Here is a 22,663-nt window from a genome sequence, read left to right as displayed (position 1 = left end):
CTGGAGAAGATGCATCCACAGAGCTGGTACCCCATTCTCTGAGAGTGACTGCCAGGGCCCTTGCAGAGGAAAGCCACTATAGTGTCATCATTAAGAACTATTGAGACAAAGTCCCTCCTAGGGGTAAGAGGGAGGTTACAGCAGGAATAACACAGGGATTCCTTCTCTGGAAGCCAGTGACATCTTACAGACCAGTGGTTCTCAATCCTCCAAATACTGCCACCCTTTAATACAGTTCCTCATGTGTGATGACCCCTCGCTGACCCTCAATCATAAGACTACTTTCATTGCTACTTCATAACTGTGATTTTGTGATTTGGGGGAGTTAGGGGGACGAGCCAGTTCAGGTGAGGCAAAAGAGCTAGTTCTCCTGCCTGAGCTCCATCCCTGAGACCATCATGGTCAGAAGGAAGGAGCTGACTCCCCTAAGTTGTCTTCTAAACTCAAACTTCTTTCCCCAACAGACACACACACACACACACACACACTTGTGCACCCTGATAGGTAGGCTACGGGAACATTTGCCTACACATTCTTCTGAAGGGCAGCAGAACACCTTTAGTATGTATGGTCTCTGTCACCTAGAGGTGCTGACAAGTATTGACTCCCTGTTCTAAATTTTAGTGTCCCTGCGAGCCATACAGATATACTTCAAAAGACACTGACTGTCACAACAGGCGTGGACACTCAATGCCACACAGAGCACAGCTGGACACAGACTTTGGCTAAAAAAGTCCACTGATGACATTTCTCTAGCCCTGGCTTCCAGTGTGTCCCAGGCAGTAAAGACAGTAACTGTGGTACCTGGGGTCCCAGTGTCACTGGAAGGGTCTCAAGCACAAGTTGTGGGGATCCAGACTCTGCATCAGTCAGAGGAGCAGTGACCTCCTGCTCTGCCCCAGAGCTCTCTGAACACCCTATGTTCTCAGCAGCCTGAGGACCCAAACTTCACACCAAGGAAGGGTGCATTGCAAGAGAAAGGACTGCGTCAAGCTGTTTCCAGGATCCTGGGAGCATTGGATAGCCATGTTCCAGAGACTCTAGACTCTGCTAGCCTTTATCCTCTGAGCCTGAAGCAGTGTCAACCAGGTTGTGTGCTACTGAAAAGCCTTTACCTTCTACCCTTTCTGTCCAGAGGAGGTGCTAGAACACTGGACAGGTCTTGCTATTGGTGAGCTGTGTTGGAGAAATATGTGTGTGTGTGTGTGTGTGTGTGTGTGTGTGTGTGTGTGTGTGTGTGTGTTCATGTGTGGCTCTGTGTGTGTGTATTCAGACAGCATGTGACAGCTTGAGGACATTAGTTGTAGCACTATCCAGGGAAGCAGGTGTCTCACTTGAGTCACCACCTCTGTCTCATTGCTTTGGCAAGCTACAGGCAAAAAAATGAAAGAAACAATACTAAAGGCACCCACTTCCCTTTCAGAAGAACAGAGGCTGGGCCTGCTGGGAGCTCCACAGGCCCTAAGTTCTCCCTCACAATCCTGGTTCCCCCTCCAGACTCAGCAGAGCCCCAGTCAGAGCTTCTTCCATCCCCTCTCCAACCCTGACCCCTGCAGAGATGAATCTGCTCTGAGGCTAGCACTCCACTCCACAAAGGTCTGTGCCAGTCACGGCCCTGTGCATCTAATGACCTCTGCAGACTGTCAGCTCCTAGGTGGAGGCTCAGAGTGAGAGGATAGCCCTGTTTGAGCCTGAGGTCTGCTGCTCACAGTGAAGAGTTAATCAGCCCCTCCCCGCCATGCACCCAGGGTCAGAACTACTGTGTGGGAAGCTATGGCCCCTCACCCTCACCCTGCGCATTAAACAGTTACCACTGTGCACAGTTCAAGGCAACAGACGCAGCCATGAAGGTAACCTTAGCCACACTGGGTATCTGAACCTACTGCGTTCTAGGGTCCCAATGCAGCAGTCCTGTGGCCCCATGGTGACATTGATGAGAGTCGGAGTATCATTGTCCCACGGACGAAGAAACTTAGGATTGTTATCCTTTCTACCACAATGTCACCACAGCCAGGTTCCAGGATAATACAGGGATGCTAGGTGCTTGGGGGATGTGAATCGGCCTGTTAACTATTCAGGGAGTCTGTGGATCACAGACGAGGACACAGTGAGAGCTGCCTGAGTCCCACCATGGGTGAGCTCAAGCCTTGGGTTCCTCACTTATAAAACCATTGAAACAGCATCCACAGGTGTTTCCAGTGGAGGTAAATGGATTTGTATTCACATTAAAAGAAAGCTTGAGCATGAAGAATGTGCAACACATCTTTATTTAGGAAGCCAGGAAACAGAGTCATGTCCTTCAGTAGCTAACACTTGGTACAGAGCCTAAACCCTCACTGTCCACTCTGGAATCATGACCAAAGCCAACCCATCCTCAGCTGACCACCATGGGGCTCACGAGAACCTCTGCATCTGCTGCGTGATCCAGGGCAGGAAGGACTGCACACGTGCACCGACCCCAAGGATGTCCCTCAGGGCACAGCCGTAGCCCCAGCTCACCACTCCCACCAGGGTCCAGGATCCTGTCACATTGCAGACCAGGGGCCCACCTGAGTCACCCTGGAAGGGAAAGAAGCTCTGATGACTGCTAGCCCTGACCAGGGAATGAGGACCGAGAGGAGGAGGTGAGTGGGACTCACATAGCAGGCGTCCTGGCCGTGGCTGACTGCGCATAGATAGCATGTCCTGTAGGATCAGTCTCTGGCCACAGTCATGGTGCTTGGTGGCGTTGTGGTACAGCTCCTCACAAAGGGAAAAAAGTCCACTATCTTTACCTGCACCTGCTGCAGGCGGTAGGGAGGAGGCAGCAATCCTGAGGAGAGGAGAGGAGTGACTGGCTGGAGGTCCCTAGATCCCCCACCTATCCCACAATTCCACCTCTCCACCTGGGGATACAGGGAAGGATTATCTCCAGCATAGCTCCATCCCTGTCCCAGTCCAGCTCTGTCCCTGACCTCAGCAGCAGCATCCTCAGAAGTAACTGTAAAATGTAGACATCACCCTCATCAGATGTCATCTCCAACAGAACGGCTGAAAGAGGACAGGAGACAAAGAGGCAGCATTTCTGCAGTCTGATTATGGAACACAGGTGACAGTCCAACAAACAGGGAATGGACACCCCAGTGGGGCCCACTCATGGGCCAACAGCTCTCTTCAGCAGAAAGGTCCAGATATAGGCTTCTGTGTCCAGGAACAGTCATGAACACCCAAGAGAATCAAATGAGAATACCCAAAGCAAAGTCCCCTGGAGCAGGCAGATGTGCTGCTGCATGACTTTAGCAGCCAGATGTGCCCCTGCATGGCTAGAGCAGAGAGATGTGCCACTGTGCCACTGTGTCGCTGGATCAGCCAGATGTGCTGCTGTGTGACTGGCCTCAAACTCAACACATAGACAAGGATGACCTTGAACTCTTGGAGCAACCCCAATAGCTGTTTTCAAGAACTGTAATGAGTCACAGAAGAGAGGGAGCCACACAGTGCAGCAATTGTGTGGTGGGAGGCAAGAGGGGACAGGAGTGGCTAGGGACTCACGGTGGAACAGAGTGGGGGCTCAGAGGGACACCCAGAAGATAAGGGGGACAGAGGACAAGGAAGGCAAGGGTTCCACCTGACCAGGAAGCAGGGAGTTAAAGACAACAGGAGCCTGGTTCTTCCCTGACCCTGTGTGGGTCTCAGGAATGCTCAGGGAAGGACAGGTTGATCCAATCCAAGCAGGATGTCACCCTGGTGTAGATGGCAGGCCTGTAAGGCTGTGCTCAACACTCAACCCAGCTGACTGCTCGTGCTTGCAGCCAGGTACCCTTCACCTTGCAGACAGTGGCCCCCCTGAGTCACCCTGAGGAAGACAGGAGTCGGCACACCATGTGGAGACCAGATGGGGTGTGGTGCAGGGGGGACGCAGGACCTACCTGGCAGGAGTCTTTCCTGGCATTTCCAGCACACATCATGCCATCATGGACAGTGGAAAAACCATCTCCTGTGTAGAGGCCAATGTGGTACTTCGATCACACAGGCTGTTTTCCACAACGGGGGCCTTCACTTGCTTCAGAGGATAAGGAGGTGGGAGAGGCTCTGTGGAGAGAGAAGTGCAGCCTTTGGGGAAGCTCATCAGTAGCCATCCCCAGCCAGCCATCGGAATCCCTGCCCACCTCCAATGCTGGGGTTGGATGAGACAGTCCCTGCCTAACTGGCTGCTATCCTTGCCACATACTGTCATTATCAATGTCACCCCAGCCTGTCACCCAGAACTATGTCCCTGAGGGGAAGGTCTCTGAGGCAGGGGCCAGGGATATGAGGTGGATATGGGTGGAGACACTCACAGAGTCCTCTAGCTCCAGCAGGCCAGGGTCTGTCCCACCCCCGGCTGTGTAACAGTGGGGGTGCACAGCGATCCGGTTCACAGGCAGTAGCTGGTCCCCACAGCATGGATACTGCTCACGAAGCTGCAACCGGAAGTCTCTGATCCTTTGATGTGCCTAGAAGAGTACAGTCATGCTCAGAAGGCTCCAGCCTGGATGGGGACATCCTCAGGGACACTGGGGACAGTGGGATAATCCTGACCCCATCCCACCATGTCAGGCCCAGGGAGACTCACGGTCCCACACAGTGTGCCACCGTGAGCACCCACCTGGGTGGATGAGGGAGCCTCTGCAGAAATGCATCCAGAAGTCAAATTTAAATCTCAGGCTCACCTGCCAGGGTCACTTACTCTCAGAAGCCTCATGTCCTCCCACAACGCCCACTGGTTGCTTCGCTGGGCCTGGAGAAAAACAAGAAGCAACCTCAGGACCCAGCGTTGGCCCTTCTGGATCGGAGCTAACCTGGGATTCTCCAGACTCCCGCATTCCTGTGGCCTGTGAGGGTCAGGGAGAGAGACAGGGAGGACTCAAGACAATTCACGAGGGGCCTGCGTACACCAGACTAGCCAGGAGGGACAGTGCCAGCAGTGGCTGTGGTGGCGGTTGCAGCAGCAGCAGCCGCTTCAGCGTCTGGAAGCAGTGAGGAGCACAGCCTGAGTCCAGCTGGGAGGCAGGGTTGGCTGGACTGGGGTTGGCAGAACAGCAAGTCCAGAATGGAACCAGGTCCGGTGAGATGGAGAGTAGGTTCATCCCAGGAGTCTGGGGTCTTGGTGCACAAGGTTACTAAGGTCTCAAGCTTGGTTCCTCTGCTTCAGGGTGACATGCAGACACCAGCGGCTCTGGGAAAGGACTTTACCTTGACTTTCTCTTCTTCTCTCTCCTCAGACTGCTGTCCTCTGTCTTTTTATTTTTCTAGACCATAGTGCATGAGACTGGGGTCATCCGGTCACACAGGAAACCCAGACACACAGGAAATTATTTAGATTGAAGGCTTCCATGTAACATGTGTCCCCAACACCCAGATGCCCTTCTCATGCTCACAGTTCACAAGGTTGAATGCACAACCAGAGGACCACACACACACGCACACGCACACACACACACACACACATGCATGCACACACTGCATGGAATCTTGGTATTTCAAGCTATGGAAAGCAGAGTTCTGAGATCCAGCTGCTCTGGGCCCAGGACAGGAGAGGCAGGCAGTGGGGTGGATGGGCAAGCAGGGCAGTGATGATCCGCAGCCCTCTCTGGGAAGGTGTAACTTCTGAGGGGAAGCTGGTAGCCTCTTCTCAGATTTGCCCCCTCTTCGTGTCTTGCTCCTCAGCTAGTGAAATGCCCAATGAAAGGCTTGGCTTGTCAGATGTCCCATGAGCAGCCCTCCACATCACAAGACCCGGGCAGGTGAGGCCCCAGATCACGCAGCTGCTCTGCTCAGGACGCTACTCTGCTCTGGCTCCACCAGGTCTACTCTGTGTCCACCATGGACAGAGCACCGCAAGCTCAACCTCTCAGTGGAGTGCTCCACATCACTGACCTGGTGCTCCTTCCAAACTGTTGAGAGGGGGATCCTGTCCCAGGGATACAGAGGAGGCCTCAAGAAGACTCCTGGCTCAGTGTCACCCTAGCATGACATGTTGACACACTCTAACACATTTCCCAAGAGTGAGACGGGACAGGAGATGATGGTGTCTGTGAACCATCCCCAAAGGCACAAAGAGTCACAATAAGTAACAGCAGCTTATGTCCCCTGAGTCCTCGGGGTTGAACTCAGCTTTCCACTAGAGAGGATCACATGACGCCCCTTGTCAAAATAGCAGTCAGCTAACTTTGCCAGAGATCAGTACCAAGTGTCCTGGTACGACGGGTCCTGCTGACCCATCAGACAAAGCTCTATTGACAAATCCTGCAGTGTGACCTCCAGGCCATATCTACCCAGGTCTTCTGGTGTGTGTGGGGTGGGGGCTGCTCATCAGACATCTGATAAGCTGAGCCCTTCATAGAGCATTTCATCATCTGAGGGACAACACAGGCAGAGGAGGGCATCCTGAAAATCTACCAGCCTCTCCTCAGAAAACCCTGCTCCAGGGCCAAGGATGGCCACTGTCCTGCCTCCCACCTACCCCACCTCCAGGCTCCTATGTCCTGCAGGTCAGGGATTTACAGTCTCCTCCTCAAGAGTCCATCACCAGCTTGGTCCCCACTGACACTTCCTGGGTTTCTCTGAAGACTGCCCTGCCCTGCTCTCTGCACACCTCAGAGACTTACTCATCTGCACTCCCTGGGCAGCTCAGGACAGGCCCACTCTCTAAATAGATGCCCCCACCACTTTGAACAAAGCTGATAAGACAGAAATGCAGAGGTCCAAAGATGGCAGAGGGGGGGGAGGAAGAGGGAGGGAGGGAGAGAGCGAGAGAAAGGAAGAGAGGGAGAGAGAGAGTGGAGATGTCCTAAGCAGGTGGTGCTCCCACTGAGGAGTGCTCAGAGAGGTTAGGACCTGAATGCACCACTGAATCAGGGGCTGTGGATCCTAGTACTCCCAAGAATTCTGATTGGTTCATCCGGTAACTAATTTAAGTAGGTGAAAGTTGTGACCCATGCATAGAATCCTGGAAAAGGGTTGAGATTTGGGCCTACATAGAAAGAGCCTGGCTCAAAACAAAATTCAAAAAGAGCAAGGGTTTCTCAGCGTGGCAGATTCTGAGAGAATGTTACCAGCATCTCTGTTACCCTGGAATCTGAAGATAAAGTTCTGCCCCAGAAAGAAGATGGTAAGAGGAGGAAGGCTAATTCCTCATCAAGGAAGTTCTGGGAATGAGTGTATCTTTAAATGTCAACTTTCAAAACGTAACTGAAATAATGGATAGGTTAAAGGAACCACAGAACAAAGAAGATGTACAATCCTTACAGCTAGTGCAGGAGATGGTACTGACTTCCAAGTTTGCTTCCCAATTATTACGGAAATAGGACTATCTGCTGCTTTTGTATGTTCCCGAATTTATGAAACCTTGAGGCTACAACCATCTGCAAAGCCTGCTTTGATCCTCATGTCACAGTTCTCGGTGTCTCCAGCAGAGGGCAGGCCAGACCAGGGAGGAGGCTGTGACCAGCCCTCTTGGCCAACTGCCCAGGCACAATGCTAGGCACTTCCCAGGGCTGTGATAGAAGCCACTAGGAGTGAGCCAGCACAAACTGAGTGAACTCTGAGCCTTTGTTTCCCCAATGGAGAGAGAAGGCAGGGCTACCCAGAGACTGGAGGAGAATCGGGGCTGCTGGAGACCTAGGCCAACTCGGTGCATGACCTTTGCCCTCTCCTTTGCCTGGAGGACTGCAGGGAGGCAGTGTAGACCAGCAGCCCTGGACAAAATGGAAGAAAACCTAGGGGACACTTTGGGAGATTACAGTAAATAAGAACTTGTAATTTTCATTGTAGCCATAGAAACGTGTGTGCGATGTGGGTGTGGATCATGAATGCACACATGGGGATGTGTTGTAGAGTGCTGTCCTGCGGCAGGACAATCAGCATCTTCTTCAGAACAGCCTCTTGTCTGTTGATTCCTTCACAGAAAAAAAATGGGAGAGACCAGATCATATGGTGGCCAGACAGTTGATCCCAGCTCTTGGGAGGCAGAGGCAGGTGGATCTCTGTGAGTTCCAGGACAGTCTGATCTACCCAGTGAGTTCCAGGACAGCCAGGGGTACACAGAGAAACCCTGTCTCAAAAAACAAAAACAAAAAACAAACAAGAAAAAAAAACAAAAACAGTAAACCAAGAAGAGGAGGAGATGGATGTGGAAGATGAAAAAGAGGAGAGAACTGGGGGAAAGAAGAGGAAGAGGAGGAGGAGGACAAGAAAGGCATAGCGAGGGCAGTTAGATGTCAGACAGTAATGCCCTAAGTGCACACAACCTCATGGGCTGGGGAGGTACGAGTGTATATAAAGTATGGGAGGTTAATTAGGGGAGCGGAATCTTTGTCCATGGTGATGTGAGACTCATGGTACAATTGCTTTGGGGTTACCCACCCTCCTGAAAGTCATCCTTTATCCGTGTTCTGCAAATCCAAGAAGCACTTTGTTCCTTGTGCCACACCACTGGCATGCCTGAGCACCACAGGCAAGTCGCTGTCTGTGTTTCCCTGGAGGAGAAACAGTACAGTCTGAGATGGATACTGTGCTTCCTGGCCTCCTGTGTATCCAGACGCAACTGGGGTTCCACTGGGAATCAGGAACAGAGGTTCATAGTCCTCTCAGGATACCTATGCATCAGGTTACCTATGCTGAGCCCAGGACTGGGGTAGATTCCGGTTTGGTTCCAAGTGAGTGTTGAGGGTACTGAGGGGTTTAAAGAGAGGAGGTCAGCCAGGCCTGGTGATGCACTCCTTTAATCCCAGCATTTGGGAGGCAGAGGCAGGCAGATTTCTGAGTTCCAGGCCAGCCTGGTCTACAGAGTTCCAGGACAGCCAGGACTATACAGAGAAACCCTGTCTCTCTTTTTTGTTTGCTTTTGGTTTTTTGCTATGTTTTTGTTTTTGTTTTTATAGACAGGGTTTCTCTCTGTGTGGTCCTGGCTGTCCTGGAACTCACTCTGTAGGCCAGGCTGGCCTCGAACTCAGAAATGTGGTATATTTACACAAGGAATACTACTCAGCAATTAAAAACAATGAATTCATGAAATTCTTTGGCAAATGGTTGGAAATGAAAAATATCATCCTAAGTGAGGTAACCCAATCACAAAAGAATACACTTGGAATGCCATCACTGATAAGTGGATATTAATTAGCCCGGAAGCTCTGAATTCTCAAGACACAATTAGAATATCAAATGATGCCCAAGAAGAAGGAAGGAGAGGGCCCTGGTTCAGAAAATAGTTGATCCAGCATTGTAGGGGAGTACCAGGACAGAGAAATGGGAGGGGTGTGACTGGGAAATGAGCAGAGGGAAGAGGGCTTATGAGACCGATGAGGAGGGGGGAACTGGGAAAGGGGAAAGTATTCGGTATATAAACTAAGAATGTACGAGGAAAAAAAAAAAAGAAATGAAACCCTGTCTTGAAAGAAAAAAACAAAAATAAATAAATGAATGAATGAATGAATGAATAAATAAATAAATAAATAAATAAAGAGGGAGTTTGTGGAGGAGATTAGGTGGGGCTCTTTGCAACAAAGGCCTTCCCACACCCCCACCACCTCATGGCCATTCTTGATGAAGGAGATGGTCCATGCTTGTACAAACTGCTGTATTTGATGGTGGATGTAAATGCATACACCTTAATACGGGTAAACCAGGAATTAAATATCTTTTGTGGGAAGGAACACCCAGGAAGATAAGCTCATTCGTTGGCTAAACTTTTAAGGCCTATTTAGATACCTCATTAGCATGGAGAACTCCAAGGTTTTGCATTACCTGATTGTCATGGTTCTCTCAGTGGGGTGTCATGGTTATGCATTCAAGATCAGATAGTTTGGTAGGGAGCTGGCTCCATGCCTGATGTTCTCAATTATGGGATTCCCTGGGTTTTGAGCCTGCTCAGCCTTACCCGTTCTTCTGTCTGGTGGCACGGTCCACTTGCACAATAGTTTCTCAAGTCTGCTTTTGGAATCACACCTTGATTTTGTCGTTATTGCTTTTATAAGGAGGGGGTTAGTGTTTTTTTTTTAATCTCCCCAGAGAACTTGACAGTATGTGTACCCAGGGGCACTGCCTAAACACATGTGTGTGTCTGAATTTGCACACACATATGTGTGTAATCCCTAACTTTGTTCCCTGAGAGGGGACAAAAGTGTAAACACTCTGAGAGCTAATACAACACCCATCCCCACATGGAGGTTTTGAGACATCATCTGCCTGTAGAAGGATTCTGGATCAAAGGAAATGCAAGAGGACCTGAAATTATTTTCCATAATTAGATAATGCAAAAGAGATGGAGCAGGAGCCTAAAGAGGGAAGCCAGCTTGCAGGTGGCCCTGGAGTTCCTGTCAGAACCTCGCATAGCAAATAGGATCTGGGGGAAAGAAAGACATGGAGATTCATTGACTGAAATAGAAGACTATGAGTCAGCGTAGACACAGATAAGTGAGTCAGTGATTAAAATTCTGTTAAGAAATCAGATAAAGCTCCGTGCATGGTAGTGAGGGGCGAGCAGAGGAGCTTCTCTGGGAACACTGAGGGTCTCTTATCGAGCATCAAGCACCAGGAACTGAAGTGGCCGGCATTTGATAAGACATGACCAGGTCTGAGCCACAGCTGTGATGGTGTCATGAGATGTCTGACTTCAGTCTAATTGTGAGAAATATCAGACAGCCCTGCTTGAGTATAATTTTATAAAACATAATCCTCGGAAACTTTGGGCTCAGAAAAGCCCAGAAAAGGGACTGAATAGTCCAGCTGTCCACATCAGACTGACGGGCATAGGGGAGACCAAGCACCCCAGGGATTCCATTCTGGTTCCTTCTGCTTCCACATTCCCAGTGAGGGAGTAGGAGGGCACCAAGCAATGCTTGAGAATCCCTGGTGACAGTGTCTCTAGATGTGTCCTTACTGGGGAAGGGACGGCTGTAGGACAGCACCATCAAAAAGCATTCCCCTTTTTATAAAAGAAAGAAAAGGAAAAAAAGGAAAAAATCTGAAGCCCTCACTCAGTCCAAACAGTTAAGTGTTCCAGAAATAAAAGCCTTTGAACCAGACAAATTGCTTTTCTGGAAGTTTCCGTATGAAATTGTGGGGGGGGAGCAGGGGGTGTTTATGCACATGTGTGTCAGTCCTCAAGTGCTGCCTCTCTCTGTCTCTGTCTCTCTGTCTCTATCTCTTTGTTTCTCTGTCTCTCTGTCTCTCCCTCTGTCTGTCTCTCTGTCTTTGTCTCTGTCTCTTTCTATCTCTTTGTTTCTCTGTCTCTGTCTCTCTCTCTCTCTCTCTCTCTCTCTCTCTCTCTCTCTCTGCCTCCCTCCCTCTCTCTCTCTCTCTCTCTCTCCCTTCTTCTTCTTTGGTTTTATTTTTGAGAACAGCTCTCCCACTGATCCAGAACTCACCAAGTATGCTAGCTCACCAGCAAGTTTGTATCCATGTGTGTGCACACACATGAGCGGAGGTCACAGGACAATATGCAGGAATTGGTTCTCTCCTTCTACCATGTGGGTCCCAGGACTCTAAGGCAGATGGTCCAGTTTGGTGACAAGTGCCTTTATACACTGAGCCATCTTTTTTTTTAATGTTAAAAGTTTATTTTCAATATTTTTAATTGAAAATAGATTTTCCTCTCATACAGTCCATCCTGATCACAGTTTCCCCTCCCTCCATTCCTCCCAGCTCCCCTGCCCCCACCTTCTCTCCACCCCAGATCCACACAACTTCCATTTCCAATTCACAGAAGAGCAGGCCTCCAAGAGATGACAGTCACACAGGACAAAGCAAGACACAATAAGACAAGGCAAGAGGCCTCACATTGAGGCTGCTCAAGGCAACCCTGGAGGACAAGTCCCTAGAGTAGGCAAGAGAGTGGGAGATATACCTGCTCCCACTGTTAGAGTCCACAGAAGCCCCAAGCTAGCACATGCAGAGGACTTCTGTAGACCCGTGCAGGCCCCAGGCTTGCAGGTCCCAACACTGGGAGCCCCTGGGAGCCCTGCGTCCTGACTCAGTGGGTCCTGATCTCCTGCTCTCCTCCCTCTGACTCCTACAATCTTTCCTCCACCTCTTCTGTGGGGTTCCCTAGTCTCCTCGGGGAAGGATCCAATGGAGACCTCCAATTTAAAACCTCTCTTGGAATAATGTCTGGCTGTGGGTCTCTGTACCCGCTCTCATCTGCCTCTCTGATGATAACTGGGCAAGGCAGCAATTTATGAGTATAGCAAAAATATCATTAGAAATAATTCCTTTTCACCCCTTTTCCCAGTCGTATATGGTTCTACCCTAGGTTTCTGGGCTATCCAGTCTCCAATTCCTTATCATCCAGGCAGTATAGGGCATGGACCTCAAGTTAAACCAAACATTGGTTGACAACCCCCACAAGTTCTCAGGCACCACTGCCCCAGCTCATCTTGCAGGCACGACAAACTGTAGGGCAAGGGTTTTGTTAGCTGTGTGGATGTCCAGGTTTCTCTTTCCATAGCTGGCAAGAGTATCTTCTCACACCAAAGAGGCTAAAGCAGGGATGAAAGCTCCCTGCAGGCACCAGTGTAACCTCTTAACACTCAATGGTCTGTGTGGATGTTGTTTTGGCAAGGGGACCCCACTGTCAGTTTTCAGAGAGTCAGCCTGGATTGTCTAGGGATCTCCATGGGACTTCCTTGGCCAACAACTGAATATAACCCAGTCTCACCATTGGAAGCATTGTCTGGGTACAAAAGATGGCCAATTTGCACTCAATATCTTTCATTAGGTGGGGCATTCACTAAGGTCACCCTCATAGATTCCAGGAAGTTTCAACTGCACTAGGTTTTTCTACCCATGCAAAGCTTCCTAATCCCAGCTGCCCCCCCCCCCGCTGCCCCCCACTCTTCATCCCTCCACAACCCGGTCACTCTTGTTCCCATCTCCATCTCCATCTGCCCCCAGTCCACTCACAAAATTTATTCTATTTCTTCTTCCAAGGGAGATCCATTTGTTCCCAAGAGACCTCCTCTCTACCTCACCTCTCTGGGTTTGTGGACTGTAGCTTGATAATAATTCACTTAATAGCTAATATCCACTTATAAATGAATACATACCATGTTTCTCTTTCTGCATCTGGGATACTTCACTCAGGATTTTTTCTTTATCCACTGATGAGAAGTATCTGGTTTGTGTCCAGTTTCTGACTGTTTTGAATTAAACAGCAATGAACATGTTATGCATGCTTCCTTGTGGTAGGATGGATCAACATTTGGGTATATCCCCGAGCAGTATAGCTGGGTCTTGAGAAAGATCGATTCTCGGTTTCTGGAGGAACAACCCTATGGATTTCCATCATGGCTGTCCAAGTTTACGCTCCTGCAGCAGTGGAGCAGTGTTCTCCTTCCTCCACATCCTCACCAGCATGAGCTGTCACTTGAGTTATTGATCCTAGCCATTCTGCCAGGTTTACTAAAATGGAATGAAAAGTAGTTTTGATTTGCATTACCCTGATAGCTAAGGGTTTTGAACATTTAAGTGTTGTTTCAGCCATTTGAGATTCCCCTATTGAGAATTCTCTGTTTAAATATGTACATCATTTTAATTGTGTTATTTTTTATATATAATCTGGTAAGTTCTTTATATGTTTCGGGTATTAGACTTCTGTTGGATGTGGAGTTGATAAAAAGAGAAAATCTTTTTCCATTCTGTAGGCCGCCTCTTTGTCCACTTGACAGTGTCCTATGCCTTAAGGAAGATTTTCAGTTTCATGAGACTCCACTTCTTAGTTGTTGATCTTGGTGCCCACGATGTCACATACTGAGCCATATGACTGGTCCAAATCCCTTGTTAAGATAGCCATTCTTGTTCAGATGAGGAGGAATCTTGGATGGTTTGTACTGTGTTTCTCAGAGATAGATAATACCAAGTGTCTTCCCACATCTTCACTAACATCTGTATATCGCGTGTGTGTGTGTGTGTGTGTGTGTGTGTGTGTGTAAGAGAGAGAGAGAGTGAGAGAGAGAGAATGTGAGTGAGAATGTGTGTGAGAGTGTGTATGAATGTGTGTGTGACTGTGAGTGTGTATGAATGTGTGCGTGAGTGTGTGTGGGTGTTTGTTGCTGAATGTGTAACTGTGAGTGTATGTGTGAGTGTGCATGTGTGTGTGAGTGACTGTGAGTATGTGGGAGTGTGTCTGTGTGAATGTGTATGAGTGTGTGTATGTGTGTGTGTGTGTTTGTGTGTCCATGAAAGCTAGAAGACGGCATCAGATCCTCTGGAGCTAGAGTTACAGGCAGCATTGAGCTGTCCAACATGGTGCTGGGAACTGAGCTTTAGAGCATAGTCCTCTACAAGAGCTGTCAAGGCTTAGCTGCCAAGCCACCTCTCTAGCCAACTTTTAATTTTGAGTTATAATTTTTTTTTAATTTTTGAAACAATTGTGTGTACTTATGTGTGGTTGTCTGTTCAGGTCCTCTTGGAGGGGAGGAAAGAGACAGTCAGGTCTTCTGGAGCTAGAATTACGGGGAAATGTGGATGCTGGGAACAGAACTCAGTCCCTAGAAGCAGGGTGTGTTCTTAACCATAGAGTGGTCTCTTCAGGCCTGCTTTACATGCTCTTAACCACTGAGCAACACCACCATTTAACAAAGTCCAATTCATATACTATTGTTTGTTTGTTTCTCAGGCTTGGGAAAAATATAATCTAAGGATTCATATATCAAACTGAGGGAGTTTCTAGGTTGTGTGTCTGGTGATAAGGTATTGTTTGTTGTTGTTGTTTGTTTTTGTTTTTATAGAAAGGTTTTTGTATTCTAAGTTGGTCTCAAATCCACAATCTTTCTGCCTCAGCTTTCCAAGAACTAGGATGGCAGGCATGCACCCCTCGCCTGGCTCCTGCTAACTTCTACATGGTGTGAGGTAGGCAAGAGGCTTCATCTCTGTGCCCAAGGGATCCTATTGTCCCAGCACCATATGTGATTGGCATCTCTGTGGTTGGCATCTCTGTGTTTGGCACCTCTATGTGGGTGTCTCTAAGATTGATTGGCACCTCTGTGATTGATTGGCATATCTGTGTGGGCCCGCTCCTGCATCTCAGCTCTGTTCCATTGTTGTCTGTTTACATGCCAATGTCAAACCATGGGCTCCTAAGGCTTTACACAAAATTACAAAATTGGAAATGTGAGTCTTCCAGCTTTTTCCTGTATTTCCAATCTTCCTCTGACTACCTGGATTTGATCACTCACTGCCCTGTGAGTTTGAGGACTGGATTTTGATAGTTGATGCACCAGTGACAGGGGCAAGGGGCAGAGCTGCTGTCCTCCAATTATCAAGCTTTCCAAGTGTGCACATGAGATGTCTTCTTTGTTTATATCTCCTTTCATTTCAACCTGTGCAGAGACAGCCTGTAGTTTCAGTATTGTCTTACATTGTTCTTACAAATGAAGATATAGACACAAACTATTGTCATGAACTAAAGTGTTTATACTTGTAGAAACAGAAGGCTCCATAGATCATACCAGTGAGTGTGTAGGAAAGACCTCATCATGAGGCCAAGGAAGGAGGGCAGAGCACACCCCGACATCTCTACTGAGATCCTCAAGAAGGGAAAGTGCTAAGATGAATCAAGTTGAAGATTGGCCCTAGGATGCAGTATGGCCCCACTTGCCCAGTGCCCAGGCTTTGTGGCCCATGAATGGAATCTCTGTACACAGGGGGCTGGAGTTCAAGGCAGAGTCTATTGGCTTGTAGTGTGGCTGGAACAGGAAAAGAAGAGCTAGGAACATAGCTTACTTGATACTCACTTAGCATGTATGAAGCCCTTAGTTCAATTCCCAAGCCACAAAACAAACAAACAAATCAATAAACAACAGTCACTAGTAGCACAGAATTTTAATCTCAACACCCAGGAGGCAGAGGCAGGAGGATCAGAAGTTCAAGGTCATCCTTGGATACACAGTGTGTTTGAAGCCACTTAAAACAAATGTCACATATTGTTCACAAAGAGTTGGTAGGGGGGACCTTGCTATAACATAAGGGAAAGACACCTCCCCTCTGTTCTTTTCCTCTCAAGAATCTACAGGAAAGCATCTAGCAAACCTCAAGAGAGGGGCATGCTACAAGCTCCTGAACATCTGTCTACAAAGCCACCAAGAGGATCAACATGAAGAGGAAGCCAGGCATACTGTACACCTGTGACTCTACAACTTGGGAGACAGAGACAGGAGGATCAGAACCAGCCTTAGCTACACAGAAACTAGCTTGTGTTACAAGAGACCCTATCTCAAAAAGCAAAAAGATTTTTGATAAACTATTATAACCAATGGATGGAGAGATCACTCAGAAGTTAAAAGCACTGGTGGTTCTTCCAGAGAGCATGGGTTTAATTCCCAGCTAACAACTGTCTTTAGTTCCAGTCCCAGGATGTCCAACACACATCTGGTGTACAGACACATATGCAGCTAGAGCACTCATACACATAATATAAAAATAAAGGTTAAAAGCATTTTTTCAAAAACCTGTCACAACCAAGATAACCCAAGGAGACAGGACAATTTAACATCACCAGATACCCTGTATCAGAAAACAGACATTCAGGAGAAGTGAATTACATCTTAAATAAACTGAGGCTGGGCCCATAAGAATGAACCACACCTTTAATCCCAGTATGTGGAGGGCAGAGTCAAGCAGATCTCTAAGTTTAAGGCCAGCCTGGTCTACACAGTAAATTCCAGGAAATCAAGAGCAACACAGAGAATCCTGTCTCTAAAAACAAAAACAATATCCCAAAACAAACAAGCAAACTTAAATAACTGTGGAATGAATTGACATTTATTCATTGACTGCAATGCATGGATCATTTTAATATAGAATGGTAATAATAATAAAATATGGATACATTGTATGGGCATCTCTGCTGACTTTTAAATCTTTCTGATTAACTCCGTCCTGTTCTCACATTCTGTATTAGAGAGAAGAGGGGGGAGGAGAAGGAGGAGGAGGAGAAGGAGGAAGAGGGAAAGGAGGAAGAAGAAGGAGGAGGAGGAGGAGGAGGAGGAGGAGGAGGAGGAGGAGAAGGAGGAGGAGGCAGAAATGGTGTCAACCTCACACAAAACCTGCCCCAGACAGGTCCACTCCTATGGCCTGAGTCTCTATGATGCACTTCAGTGATGTCTCCACCAAATCTACCCAGGTCCCATGGTCTTCACCACAGAATGGACACTTACTGGGCAGGCCCTTTCTAACGTTCTCAGACTGGTTTGAGCCGGATGACTAAGCTGATTAGACATCAGGCTCTGAGAGCCTGATGTCTAATTCCTGTTCTAAATCATACGCTCTACAGTGTTAGAGGGTCCCACTGAGACTCTCTAAGTCAGGGAGCTTCTATTGGATGTAAGGAAATGGAGGAACTGAGAACAGCCTTATTATTGTTAAGATGATGCCACCTCAGTGAGGTTTGGTGGCACTGGAAGCCTAGCACTTTAAAGACTAAGGTAGAGAGACCATGATGCCAGGGTCACCCAGGGTACAGGGTGATTTCCATGCAGGGTGACACCCAGCAGGCTTTGCTCATAAGCTCGTGTTAAACATGTGACTGAAACATGCTTAAGAAAGGTATCCGTTCCGCCACTGTACACAGTACCTGAGCTACATACTGAGACAAGCACGGTCCTACCTTCCTTGGGAAATCTCTCATAAGGAGAATGTGCCTTGGGGAGGGTGGGAGTTCCCCACAGTGAGGAGAGCACTGGGTGTGAAACTTTGGAAACCAAGTATCCCCAGGCCTGGCCAGTCCTACCTGGAAACCAGAAATCTGCTATCATAGGGTTGGAGAAGTCAAGAACTAGTGGAAATTGGGTATCCTGAGTTCTGGTGTCCACAGGAGAAGGAATCCCTCACCCGACTCAGCACAATTTACCCCTAGTTCAGGGACCCTGTCTCCTCATTTCCAACCTCTCATGATGATGGCAGAAGGCTAGCCCCACAGTGATGAATCTGCCCTCTACCAAGCACAGTGTTGGCAAAGGTCTCCAACAGAATCTGGTGGATAGCAGCTGCCCCTGATGGGAAGGTACAAATCCTCCCTTTGTGTGAGAATGTACAACTGCCATCTAATCACAAAGAAACATCAGACAAATATGGTACACTGTTCACAGTAGCAGCTGCCACTGGCCAGCAGGCTTGGAGATTGTGAAAGAAGAAAATTAAAGCATTTACAAAACCCCATTTCACCTTTCTATTGACTGGGCATTTAAACCAGGTTTGTGGGGACAAAAGTGGGCCAGTCTTATAGCAAGCTTGACCTGGGCATTAGAACACAGGATGTGATTCTGTCACACCTGGTCAAAATGGATTCTGGTATCTTCTTCTGGTGGTTGGAAAGATGGCCACATTAGACATGCTTTACAGACCCCAAACTTTTTATCCTGAAAGTCTTGTGGGAACATGTTACACCAGTCCCTGTCCTCACCTCCCTGCCTTCTGTTATAGTCTCAGCCTCTCCTGGGATGGCTGTTCCCTTCCTTATGTGACTGCTGAGTTCATCTGCTCTTCTGGCCTCTGGAGCACTGGGTTCCCGGTGGACATACTGTTCCTTTCCAGTGTGCTTTTTGGCTGCACCCCATATGTTTAAACGTGTTGTTTTCATTTTGCAGTTTTCTCTGTCTTTCAAACTTTCTAGCTGATGATGGTTTCTTTGGCCCACTGATTAAGACTCTATAACCTTTGGGAGTGGTTGATAGGGTCTCTCTATGTAGCTTTGACTGTCCTGGAACTTGCTGTGTGGGACAGGCTGGCCTCACAGAGACTGGCCCGCCTCTCCCTCTGCCTTCCAGTGTTGGGTGATGGTGGAAGGCTGATGCCCTCTAGGCACTACCTAGAACCCTCACTGGGCCTTCACCAGTTCCCCTATCCCTCTCCTGTGGGACCCTTCCCTCAGTCAGTGGCCTGGAGAATCCATGAGGACAGAACCTCAGGGTCCAGGTCTAGAATGAGTGACCCAGGGCCTCAGCTCACTCTGACATCTGTGGAGAGCTGGACAGACAGAATTCTCCTACAAGTTGGCTCCTATCCTCTGGATCCTAGAGGACCCCATCCAGACTTTCCCAGGGGCCACCTAGGCCATGAATGAAACTCTTGTGGTGTTCGTTCATCCATTCCCTCGTTCATCCATTCTCTCATTCATCCATTCCCTCATTCATCCATTCCCTCATTCATCCATTCCCTCATTCATCCATTCCCTCATTCATCCATTCACTCTTTCATCCATCTTGAAGTTTTCAGAGTACCAGGGGTCTGTAGTAAGATGAAGAGGTCACTGCTTCCCAACAATATCTCTTACAAAGTCATGACACACTGCATCCCAGCACCGAAGGTAATGGCACACTGCACACACCATATACCAGCACATAGCTTACACCACATCCCAGAACTAAGGGTAAATTCCATTGCAGGACTCTTGCAATTTGAATCCCAAAGTGACAGCTCTAAATCTTTCACATTTTCATTAATTAAATCAAATCTTTTACCTTTCTTCAACACATTGGGAGATTTTGATGTTGTCAGTAGTCTGTTTCGTGGCTGATCCCATATGATAGAACTTAATTCTGTTGCTGAGAACCAAGAGGTAAAATATTATGGGGTCAGAAAGATAGCTATGTGGTTAAGAGTGTTGGCTGCTCTTCTAGAGGACCAGGAGGAGTTCAGTTCCCAGTGCCTACATGGTGGCTCACCAACTATCTGTAACTCCAGTTCCAGGGTACAGGATGTCTTCTAACCTCCACAGGCACCAGCAATGGCTGTGGTATGCAAACATATATGCAGCCAAAACAGCCACATACATAAAATAAAGTAAATAAATCAGATACAATCTTTAAAGTGTTAGGATATTGTATGATTGACTGAGACAAGTCACTGTGAGAGCATTTCCACAGAATCTCCTTAGTTTCTGTCTAAGAAACTAACATCAATGTGTTGATTGATCCTAATGATGGATCCTGGGCCAATCAGAATATCTCTTATAGGATCAGGGTCCAGGAAATAGCTCAGTGGTGCTTGCTGAGCTCCTGGCCCTGAAGTTTCCTATGCATTCCTTGTCTATCCTCTGGCCACCTGAGGGCTCATGAGAGCCCTGTCTTGTCAGTCTTGGACTTTAGAAGGCACATATTGCTTTTTCAAAAGGCCTTTAGTATCCTTCCCCATATTCCCTTGCCCATTCTACCTGCCACTCCCCCACCTCAGTTTAACCCCTTCTTCTCTGTTACTCTTTTAACCCATTATACCAGTGCGTTCTGTCCTCTCCCTTGTGGAAGTACCCACCCCTCCACGGCCCCTTCATTATTTCTGATCTGTGGGTGTGTGAAGTGAGACACACATATCTAGCATTTCAAAGCTGATTTACACAAATGAGAGAAAACCTGTGATGCTTGCATTCCTGCGTCTGGATTACCTCACTCAGAATGGCTGTTTCTACTTCTATCTGGCTTCTCTGTGTAGCCCTGGCTACACAGCTGGCTTGGAACTGCCTTTGTAGATCAGGGATAACCTTAAACTAAAAAAGATCCACCTGCATGTGCTCATGGCAGAGGAGTGCTGGGATCCGAGGTGTGAACTATCACACATGCCTTAATTTTATTTTTCTTAACACTTCAATATTCCATTGTGTAGATAACACATTTTTATTAACCATTCAACAGTCAGTGGATGTGTGGAAACCTACTATAGTAAAAGGATCCCAAAATACATACATATTTAAAATACTTTAATCAAATAACCCTATAGTGGGATAGGGAGAGAATACCTCAACCACATGTGATATACCTCATGCTAGCATCTAACAACACCAGCACCTGGTATGGGGCTATAGGGAGATCACATATATGCCCCACAGTATTGTAGGCTATGAAAATATATTCTTTTTTGAGGCAGGGTTTCTCTGTGTAGCCCTGGCTGTCCTGGAACTAAGGACCAGGCTGGGCATGAAATCAGAGAACTGCATACCTGTGCCTCCCAAATGTTGGGATTAAAGGTGTGCACCACGACCACCCAGCTTCTCTCCAGAACTTGGTGGGGAGACCCTATTGCCAAAGACATACATGCTTGAGCCACAGAACATGAGGGAATCAATCTGGTACTGGCCTAGAAGCTTCATCCCTACTGGCTAGTTTTCATAGTGCTGAAAGGTGCTAATCACAACATCAGAGGAGGAAAGTAGTCATCCCTCTCACCCAGCAAGCTACAATAATGACTGTCCTGACAAGATATGCCCATGGGGACATAGTGGCAATAACGATACAGAAGTAACCAGCCTCTTTCACTGTGGATCTAAGACCTGCTCCAAGAGATAGAAGAATCCTTTCCTGGCACTGTTAATGGGGCGAACATCCTGTGACTGTATAGGTCATAAGTCCTGGGGAAGAATCCATTATTTGGTTAAATGGACAGAGTATCAAAACAACTTCAGCTGACTTACTATATCCATAGGTCAGTGCTTCTCTAGACCCTCCTCAGAGAAGGTTTTCCTCTACAGGAGCTGACACTGAACACAGAGGCCCCAGCTGTCCAATGTAGAGAGAATAAGAGACTGTGCAGTGCTCAGCCACAACTGAGTGGCCATGTGGCTCCCTCCCCAGAAGGCTCGGGAAACGGGGGCACAAAGACTGAGGAACAACATCAAGGAACAATATTTTTGGATACAACAGGGCAGTTGTGCATACCAACACACAGCAATTGTGACAGCATGCACAAGACCTGTGACAGCAGGCGCAAGACCTTCACAATCTCAAGCTTGACAAAATCCTAGCATGGAGACAGGGGTTGACACAAAATCCTACCAACAGTGAAGGAACTGTCCACATGTGCTATCCATGTGCCATGTGTGCTGTCCATGTGTGTTAGCTGCTGGGAGGGGAGAGAGATGTCCACTTTTATTTCTCAATGCAACCCCTGGCAGGCTGACCACACCCTAGTGCAGGCTCCATTCCCAAGAGTAGCTGGGCATTAAAAACTGGAGTTGGGGCAGGGAGAAAACTCTCAGTTGGATGGGTAGGTTGGCGAGAATTGAAAGAGTTGCTATGGGAAAAGTTGGGGAAGAAGGTGAATTTGATCAAAATACATTGTATAAAATTCTCAAAGAATTAGCAAACACATTTATTATTATTTTTTTATTATCATTATCATCATCGTTATTGTTATTGTTATTATTATTATTATTATTATTGGAAGTATGCATATGTTACAGAGCAAGTGAGGAGAAGAGAAACAATTCTGGCCACCCCATGCTGCTTCCAGGAGTTCCGATGAAGATTCTGGGGTGTGCAGAAGGTCCAGCCTGGTAGGGCTTAGAGCCTGGAGGGAAGGAGAGAGATCCAGAAGGTGGCAGAGAGGGGGAAGGCCAGGGAGGGACAAGAAATAAAGACAAGGAGAGGGCTAGAGACAAGTGATCAGTAGGCCAAGGAGAGTCACAGAGTAGGGTGGTTGAACAAGAGAGTAGTCAGCCAAGGAGAGGGGCAGGGCTGGCAAGTGCCTGAGGGAAAGCTGGGGGCCTCTCTGCCATCCCCCCTTTCTGTGTGTTAATGCTCTTCTCTGGAGCACACATGATTGGATAAGCTCCTGCTCAGCAGACAGGGCCCAGAGGCCACAGGACAGGGTTTACCACAGATCTGGGTCTAATGTAGCAGAGGGTTGACAGAGCCCCTTCGTGGCCCAGACGCTTGGG

At 48.0% G+C, this 22,663-nt stretch overlaps 2 protein-coding genes and 2 pseudogenes across 2 annotated transcripts in view; 3 read left to right on the top strand and 1 right to left on the bottom strand.

The window, feature by feature from the left end:
- LOC127693937 (tryptase-like) overlaps positions 1 to 22,663 on the top strand; it is a 158,217-nt gene that overhangs the window by 116,834 nt on the left and 18,720 nt on the right. The gene's annotated exons all lie outside the window — the stretch shown is intronic.
- The window catches only part of LOC127693942 (tryptase-like), a 176,114-nt pseudogene that overhangs the window by 150,891 nt on the left and 2,560 nt on the right, over positions 1 to 22,663 (top strand).
- LOC127693941 (tryptase-like) overlaps positions 1 to 22,663 on the top strand; it is a 141,957-nt gene that overhangs the window by 116,884 nt on the left and 2,410 nt on the right. The window lies entirely within an intron of this gene.
- Positions 3,672 to 5,108, bottom strand: LOC127693424 (tryptase beta-2-like; annotated as a pseudogene).

The sequence above is a fragment of the Apodemus sylvaticus genome, chromosome 10 (genome assembly GCF_947179515.1).
Source record: "Apodemus sylvaticus chromosome 10, mApoSyl1.1, whole genome shotgun sequence".
Classification (NCBI taxonomy): domain Eukaryota; kingdom Metazoa; phylum Chordata; class Mammalia; order Rodentia; family Muridae; genus Apodemus; species Apodemus sylvaticus.
The sequence above is the reverse complement of the archived record's forward strand: the minus strand, read 5'-3'. Positions and strand labels throughout refer to the sequence as shown.